Here is a 9,626-nt window from a genome sequence, read left to right on the forward strand (position 1 = left end):
CCTGCAGCCCCCACCAAGATTGTTGTTACTTTGCTTCGTCATCTTATTTGGATTTTCACTTATTTTTCCCCAAAATATTTAAATCTTTCTGTCTAGTTTCAAAACCCTTTGTACTTGATCATAGCTTATATCCTTTTGATATTATTTTCTATTCTATAGCTTCCGTTCTTTTTGTATTCAATTCTAGAAGATAGAGTTTTATAGTTTATAATTTATAATGTTTTTCTTGTTTCAATTATCACTTTATTGCAAGATGGTAGAATTAATTACAAGTTTAAACTGTATCTTGCTAATCTTTAGCCAGGCAGCAAGTTTTAATAAAAACAAACCATTTATTCAAAAGTGATCACGGAACAACTCAATATGCAGAGGAAGAAAGATGAGAACCATCTGATTGACCAATAGACTTAATTCTTTCACTACAATGACACTGAAACTTTTCACTTTTAGGAAAAGTAAACTGTAACTTCAGTAGACAGCAATACAGAAAGATTTTGGCACAAAGACTACCTTTCACTTAGTCAGTCAGTTATTTCAGTTGTCTCAGTTGGGCTGGATACACTGACAAAACTGGCTGTGCTTGAGCCTTCTTTGAGAGCAGCTTTAGATTTGCAATGCACTTGGCAACTGTCTCCTTTTCCTGCTGTGCAGAGATCCTCTGGAACATGTGCTTCTCCATCCAGTTGATCATGTGCTCTTGTTCCTTTTGATGCATCATATTTTACACACAGATATGATAGCCCAGGTAATTCTTTACCTCATATATGCTATGCAGCCATTCCCAGTAAATAACCTCCAAAGCCATAGCACTATTATTCCTCTGGACATCAAAATAGTAATGGCACTTCTGAACCAATACCTGCAATAACTTCTCCAAATCAATTGTGTCCTGGATTTGTTTGATGGAAACCTGCTTCACCTCTTCTAGTTGGACAACTTTTTGCTCGTTGAGTTTATCAGCTAATTTCCAATAGAGGTACCATATTTTTATTTTTATTTTTATTATTATTTTTTTATTATACTTTAAGTTCTAGGGTACATGTGCATAACATGCAGGTTTGTTACATATGTATATCTGTGTCATGTTGGTGTGCTGCACCCATCAACTCGTCAGCACCCATCAATTCATCATTTATATCACGTATAATTCCCCAATGCAATCCCTCCCCCCTCCCCCCTCCCCATGATAGGCCCCAGTGTGTGATGTTCCCCTTCCCGAGTCCAGAGGTACCATATTTTTAAATTCCATAGACGAGTGACCTACTACTGATACTGTAGAGTAGGAGTAATCACATATATTTCTTTGGGTACCGCATACAAGACAAGCCCAGGCTCCAAGCACATAAGGTACTGTTGCACAAGTTTTAGAATAAAGAAACTGGAAGAATTTCTCAAGGATCAGCGCAAGACAAACTTTTCCTCCATATTCAGGAAGAGGTAGTAGAGGGTAGGACTTGGCTGCCCTGTAAGAAAAGTCCTTGTTGCCTGAAATATCCCTGGACCTAGGAGGGCTGCATTCTTCAGAGAGGGCACTGCTGTGGTGGCAGCAGAAAGTACCCCCTGGGACAGCATGGTCAGTGAAGGTCCAGGCAGTGGTCTTCTAGAATTTAAAAATTTATAACTATTAGAAGACATTAAATTAAATTACAGGCATCTTCATGGCTTTGTTTAGTTTTTGCACTTTTCTGAGATCTTTCTACTGATGCTTGTGTGTATAGTACATTCTCTGTATATTTGCATCGTCTGTTTATGTATGCCTCTGCACCTTCTTTGTCAAATTAAAAGGCCTTCGAGATGAGTGACAAAAATGTTTCTAATATTTAATGAGTCAAATTAGGTTTTACTTCTCTGTTTTAATAAATGTAGGCAATGAAATAATGTTTTTCATGCTTCTGTTCAAATGACTTCACTGCATCACTGTTGGCAAAGGAATTCTTGCTGTAGTCCAAAGTAATGAAGTAGCTTATATGAGAAAGTGACCAGAGGGATTCCGTTATTTGTAATCTTATTTTTTAATTATTATTTTACCAATCCATCGTGTTAGAAGAAAAATCTTCAACTTGTTTGCATCTTCCAAAGGATCTTAAGGGCAAGCTGTTTAATTTTTTTCAGCATAAATTCTTGAGGAAAAGTCTGTAAAACATTAAAAATCAGAAAATATTCTTACTGGCCCTAGAAGTTTGAGAAATTTTTGCTAGACATGAAGGGGAACAGGTTAAGGAAAGATACACCAGAAAGTGCCTTTCTTTATGGGCCAAGTACAAAGGAATCCTGAAAAAATCAGAGATCCAAACCCTGGCAAAACTTCTAAGTCTAATCTGTTAACAACGAATACTCCCTTTGCAAGGAAATAGAAACAGAAATACTATCAGATAGGTTAAAGGATAATACCATTGTAAAGAAAGGGTACATTCTAATGCCACAGATAAAAAAAATTCCTCTGAAATATTAACTGATGTTTTTATAGGAGATAATCTTAGGTCAATGATACCTTTCAGGTATACCATTGAGCAAGCTGTGGCAGAGGTCACAAAATAAAAAGGTTCTGAGAACTCAGACCACCTGTGCCATCATAACAAAACTGCTCAAGAGAATTGTAGCCCAGGAAAGTAAGACTATAAACTAGTAAATTTTACTGTTTGGTTTGGGAATTTCTGCAAACCAAGTTGGTCCTGGCAAATACTTTGCTCATTTGCATAAACAGCTCCTATTATGATAAGTTTATCCCTTAGGCAAACTGCTTGCTTATCTGTCAAGTTTACTCATCAATACACCTTATTCTGCCACCAATTTCAAATTATTATGTCAGAATTGTAGTTGTCACAATCAGTTACCTGCCATGAAAGACTTGCCCTAAATCTCGTAAGCTCAAGACCCCTAAACCTTATAAATAATATTCTAAGCTCTCCCTTTTGAGCCATGACTAAGACTTTAAATGTCATGCTCTACCTTATTACAGTAAGTCCAATAAACTTAGCTTTGTTTGATCAATAGGTTTTTCAGATGGTCTTTTAGGGAATTGACTGTTGATGATCCTAGAGGTCCCAAGCTATAATCGAAACACCGTCCCTGCCATGGCTCAAGGCTTGTAGCTTGGAAATCATACATAACCTTGAAGCTTCCTGAATCTCATGTTCAGGGGTCTCTCCTGCCGCAGTGATGAGGTAGGTCCTCCAGTGGGGCTCAGGTCCAATATGTTTATTTGAAGCCCTGTAATACTGAGTTTATTTTGTGTGCTGGGAAAGAGAATTCCTCTCTCGGGAATCCTTTTATTATCTGATCAGATTTGAAAACTCATATTTGGTGGGGAAACTTCCTGATTAATTCCACAATATTTTGGCCCTTGTTCTGTTCTTGTTTCTTTTTGTTGTGAGTCTCTAGGAGAAAATTATAAGATGAAAAAGGATTAGCATTGGTTCAATAAGTATGTCTCTCAGTGCACCCCCAAAGGCTGACAAGTCCAGAAGATATCATCAGACCAGTGTCCTTATAGAAAAAAATTTTGCCTTGGACCAACCTTAAACCTAATAAGAACATTCCTCAGGCTTGCCGTTGTTTCTTTGATAACTACTTAATTTAATGTCTTTTACTTGGAGCTGTTGATTTTTTCCTAGACTGCCAGACTTGGTGATTGACCAGATTCTTACCTAGCATTGTAGTTGTCATTGTTTGTTTTTGTCCTTGCTTTTTTTTGTTCATTTGTTTTTTTACACTCTGGGCCAAACATGCATTTACTCATGGCCTAATTTCACAACTTACTGTGGGCACATTGGGGAATTTTTGACATGAACAATATGAATTATTTGAGTGATAAACTAGAATAAATGGGGAAAAACATTTTGGGAGGAGATTCTCTGGTTTGTCTGTTCAGATGAGAGATCACTTTTTTAACATAAGAGGTTTCTGCCACCCCCTACCTTCCCTCTAAGGTTTCCTACTTAGATGATGATTAAGTACCTGTTTTTTTTTTTTTTTTAACTTTTAAGTTCAGTGATGTATGTGCAGGTTTGTTATATGGGTAACCTTCTGTCATGGGGGTTTGTTGCACAGATTATTTAGTCACCTAGGGATTAAGCCTAGTACCCATTAGTTATTTTTCCTGATCCTCTCCTTCGTCCCACCCTCCACCCTCCAGCAGGCCCCAGTGTGTGTTGTTCCCCTCGATGTGTCCATGTGTTCTCATCATTTAGCTCCCACTTGTTGGTGAGAATATGTGGTATTTGGTTTTCTGTTCCTGCATTAGTTTACTAAGGATAGTGACCTCTGCTCCATCCATGTTCCTGCAAAGGACATGATCTCATACTTTTTATGGCTGCATAGTATTCTATGGTATATATGTACCATATTTTCTTTATCCAGTCTACTATTGACTGGCTTTTAGGTTGATTCCATGTCTTTCCTATTGTGACTAGTACTGCAGGGAATGTATGTGTTTGCATGCCATTATAATAGAATGATTTATATTCCTTTGGATATATACCCATAATGGGATTCCTGGGTCCAATGGTAGTTCCATTTTCAGGTCTTTGAGGAATCACCACACTGTCTTCCACAATGGTTGAAGTAATTTACATTCCCATCAACAGTGTATAAATGTTCCTTTTTCTTTGCAACCTTGCCAGCATCTGTTATTTTTTGACTTTTTTATACTAGCCATTCTGACTGGTGTGAGATGGTATCTCATTGTGGTATTGATTTGCATTTCTCTAATGATCAGTGATGTTGAGCATTTTTTCATATGCTTGTTGGTTGAATGCTTGTCTACTTTAGAAAAATGTCTTTTCATGTTCTTTGCCCACTCTTTCATGGGGTTGTTTTTTTCTTGTCAATTTGGTTAAGTTCTGTAAAGAAATTTATAATAGATGTTGGATATTAGACCTTTATCAGATGCATAGTTTGCAAATTTTTTCTCCCATTCTGTAGGTTGTCTGTTCACTCTGTAAGTAGTTTTCTTTTTTTCTCTGCAGAAGCTCTTTAGTTTGATTAGTTTCCACTTGTCGTGTTTTTGTTGTTGATATTGTTGTTGTTTGTTTTTTTACCTCTGACTCAATTTCAGAGCTTGTTTTTGGCCTGTTCAGGGATTCAATTTCTTCCTGATTCAGTCTTGGGAGGATGTATGGGTCCAGGAATTTATCAACTTCTTCTAGATTTTCTAGTTTATGTACATAGAGGTGTTCATAATATTTTCTGATGGTTGTTTGTATTTCTGTGGGGTCAGTGGTAGTAACCCCCTTGTTGTTTCTGATTTTTGCCTTTGTTACAATTGCTTGTTGTGTCTACATTATGAAATATTTGCCTGTTCCTATGTCCAGAATGGTATTGTCTAGGTTGTTTTCCAGGGTTTTTATAGTTTTGGGTTTTACATTAAGTCTTTAATCCATCTTGAGTTAATTTTTGTATATGTTGTAAGAAAGGGGAGTCCAGTTTCAATCTTTTGCATATGGCTAGCCAGTTCTCCTAGCACCATTTATTTCACAGAGAATCCTTTCCCCATTGCTTGTTGTTGTCGGGTTTGTTGAAGAATAGATAGTTGTAGGTGTGTGGCTTTATTTCTGGGTTCTCTATTCTGTTCCATTGGTTTATGTGTCTGTTTTTGTACCTGTACCATGCTGTTTTGGTTACTGTAGCCCTGTAGTATAGTTTGAAGTTGGGTAATGTGATGCCTCCAGCTTTTTTTCTTTGTGCTTAGGAATGCCTTTATTATTTGGGCTCTCTTTTGGTTCCATATGAATTTTAAAATAGCTTTTCTAGTTCTGCAAACAGTGTTGATGATAGTTTAATAGAAATAGCATTGAATCTATAAGTTTCTTTGGATGCTATGGCCAGTTTACTGATATTGATTCTTTCTATTCATGAGCATAGAATGTTTTTCTATTTGTTTGTGTCATCTCTGATTTCTTTGAGTGATGTTTTATAGTTCTCCTTCTAGAGATCTTTTGCCTCCCTGGTTAGCTGTATTCCTAGGTATTTTAAATTTTTGTGTGGCAATTTTGAATGGGATTGCATTCCTGATTTGGCTCTCTCCTTGACTGTTGGTGTATAGGAATGCCAGTTATTTTTGCACATTGATTTTGTATGCTGAGACTTTACTGAAGTTGTTTATCAGCTTAAGGAGCTTTTGAGTTCAGAGTATGGGGTTTTCTAGATATAGGATCATGTCATCTGCAAATAGGGATAGTTTGGCTTCCTGTCTTTCTTTTTGGATGCCTTTTATTTCTTTCTCCTGCCTTATTACCCTGGCTAGGACTTCCAATACTATGTTGAATAGGAGTGGTGGTGAGAGAGGGAATTCTTATCTTGTGCTGGTTTTCAAGGGGAATGCTTCCAGCTTTTGACCATTCAGAATGATGTTGGTTGTGGGTTTGTTATAGATGGCTCTTATTATTTTGAGGTATGTTCCTTTAATACCTAGCTTATTGAGAGTTTTCAACGTAAATGGGTTTTGAATTTTATCAAAATCCTTTTGTGTATGTATTGACATAATCATGTATTTTTTGTCTTTAGTTCTGTTTATATGATGAATCATGTTTATTAATTTGCATAAGCTGAATCACCCTTCCATCCCAAGGATAAAGCCTACTTGATCATGGTAAATATGCTTTCTGATGGGCTGCTAGATTTGGTTTGCTAGTATTTTGTTGAGGATTTTTGCATTGATGTTCATCAATGATATTGGCCTGAATTTTTCTTTATTTGTTGTGTCTCTGCTAGGTTTTGATATCAGGATGATGCTGGACTAATAGAATGAATTGGGGAGGAGTCCCTCCTCCTCAGTTTTTTTGGGATAGTTTCTGCAGGAATGGTACCAGCTCTTTTTTGTACGTCTGGTAGAATTCAACTGTGAATTTTTCTGGTCCTGTACTTATTTTGGTTTGTAGGCTACTTATTACTGGCTCAATTTCAGAGCTCATTTTTGGCTTTTTTAGGGATTCAGTTTCTTCCTGGTCCAGTCTTGGATGTATCCTTCCTGGATGTATGGTCCAGGAATTTATCAATTTATTCTAGATTTTCCAGTTTATATGCCTAGAGGTGTTAATGATATTCTCTGATGGTTGTTTGTACTTCTGTGGGGTCAGTGGTAATATCCCCCCTCGTCATTTCTGATTGTGTTTATTTGGATCTTCTCTCTTTTCTTCTTTGTCTAGCCAGTGGTCTAGCTTATTAATTTTTTCAAAAAAACAGCTCCTAGATTAGTTGATCTTTTGAATTGTTTTTCATTTCTCAATCTCCTTCAGTTCAGCTCTGATTTTGATTATTTCTTGTCTCCTGCTAGCTTTGGGATTTGTTTGCTCTGGGCTCTCTAGTTCTTTCAGTTGTGATGTTATGTTATTAACTTGCTATCTTTCTAACTTTTTGATGTAGGCATTAAGTGCTGTGAATTTCCCTCTTACTACTGCCTCAGCTGTGCCCCAGAGATTTTAGTATGTTGTATCTTTGTTCTCATTAGTTTTAAAGAACTTCTTGATGTCTGCCTTAATTTCATTATTTATCTAAAAGTCATTCAGGAGAAAGTTATTAAATTTCCATGTAAATATATGTTTTTTTCACTGAATTTCTTATTCTTGCTTTCTAATTTGATTGTGCTGTGGTCCAAGAGATTGTTATGATTACATTTCTTTGTATTTGCTGGAAAGTGTTTTACTTCTGATTATGTGGTTGATTTTAGAGTATGGAGAGTCCTGTAGATGTCTCTCAGATCCATTTGATTCAGTGCTGATTTCAGGTCCTGAATATCTTTGTTAATTTTCTGTTGCAATGATCTGTCTAATATTGTCAGTGAGTTGTTAAAGTCTCCCACTACTATTGTGTCTAAGTCTCTTTGAAGGTCTCCATGAACTTGCTTTATGAATTTGGGTGCTCCTGTGTTGGGTGCATATATATTTAGGATAGTTAGATCTTGTTTAATTAACCCTTTACCATTATGTAGTGCCTTTTTGTCTTTTTATCTTTGTTGGTTTAATGTCTGTTTTGTTTGAAACTAGGATTGCAACCCCTGCTTTTTTCTGTTTTCTATTTACTTGGTAGACTTTTCTTCATCTCTTTATTTTGAACTTATGTGTATCATTGCATGTGAGATGAGTCTCTTGAAGATAACCTACCAATGGGTCTTGGCTCTTTATCCAGCTTGCCATGCTGTTTCTTTTAATTGGGGCATTTAGCCCATTTGCATTCAAGGTTAGTATTGATATGTGTGGATTTGATCCTGGTATCATGATGTTAGCTGGTTATTTTGCAGACTTGTTATTTGATTGCTTTGTAGTGTCACTGGTCTGTTAAGTACCAACAGACCAGTGGTACTTAACCAACTTAATGATTAAGTTTTTAATCATTAAGTTTTGTTGGAATGGTTGAAGGCTCTAGTTACTGTTTAAATCAGCTGTAATGCTTTTTCTAGATTGTATATTGTAAAGATAGGTTTTCTTTCATTTAACCCTTGTCTTCTTTTTGTAGAATTTAAGTAATTGGCCTGTTACAGTAATAATTTGATATCTGTCCTAAGCTGGCTTCCTCTTGCTTCTTTTTTTCCCTTTCTTCTCCCTTTCTTTTTCTGATCTCTCTGAAAATTTGGATATTCATTTGTTCATGAACACTGCTCTGTCATTATGTGTAAACTCTGGAAATGGCTAGTGCAGATATAAAGTCAAGAATTCCCAAAACTAAAACACAAGCAAACAAACAAAAAAACACAAAATATTAAACAGTTTGTGTGGGTTTTTTGGTATGTTTTTTCTTGTCAAAAGTGGGATTCAAGAAAAGTTCACTGTGAGTTCAACTAATAGTTTGTTTCCTGCATATAAAGAAAAACTCAACACTTAAGAGCTTTTGGCAAAATTTTAGTCTTTTAAATTTTTTATATTTTATTTGAGATTGTCTGTAATTGAAAAAGGAAATGGTATACTTAAATAGACAATTCTTTGGACAAATTAGAGTGATGTAATGGTATTTATTTATTTATTTACTTTAAAAATTATTTTTAATTTTTATGAGTACATAATAGGTATAAATATTTATGGATACATGAGATATTTTTATACAGGCTACAATATGTAATAATCACATAAGAATAAATGGTGTATTGATCAGCTCAAGCATTTTCATTTATTTGTGATACAAATATTCCAGCTATACACTTTTACTTATTTTTAAATATGTAATATTTTTAAATTATTGTTGGCTTTAGTCACCCTGTTGTGCTATCAAGTACTAGATTTTATTCATTCTATCTAATCATACTTTTGTACCATTAACTATCCCCACTCCCCACCCCACTCCTCACTATGCTTCCTAGCCTCTGGTAATCATCTCTGTCTTTAGCTCCCATAATAATGTACTTTATATATGTGAGCACTCCAGTGGCTGGTGCATATATATTTATAATTATATCTTCTTGCTGAATGGACCCCTTTATCATTATATAATGAACTTGTTTGTCTCCTTTTATGGTCTTTGTCTTAAAATCTATTTTATCTGAGTATAGCTACTCCTGTTCTCTTTTGGTTTCCATTGACATGAAATATCTTTTTCTACCCCTTTGTTTTCAGTCTATGTGTCTTTGTAGGTGAAGTATATTTCTTGTAGGCAGCAGATAGTTGCATCTTGTTTTGTTTTGTTTTTAATCCATTCAG

At 35.6% G+C, this 9,626-nt stretch overlaps 1 pseudogene; it reads right to left on the reverse strand.

Moving 5' to 3' along the window:
• Positions 1–529: 529 nt before the first annotated feature.
• On the reverse strand, positions 530–1,572 carry LOC111552403 (annotated as a pseudogene).
• Between the last annotated feature and the right edge of the window lie 8,054 nt (positions 1,573–9,626).

This window comes from Piliocolobus tephrosceles, chromosome 8 (assembly GCF_002776525.5).
Source record: "Piliocolobus tephrosceles isolate RC106 chromosome 8, ASM277652v3, whole genome shotgun sequence".
Taxonomy (NCBI): Eukaryota; Metazoa; Chordata; class Mammalia; order Primates; family Cercopithecidae; genus Piliocolobus; species Piliocolobus tephrosceles.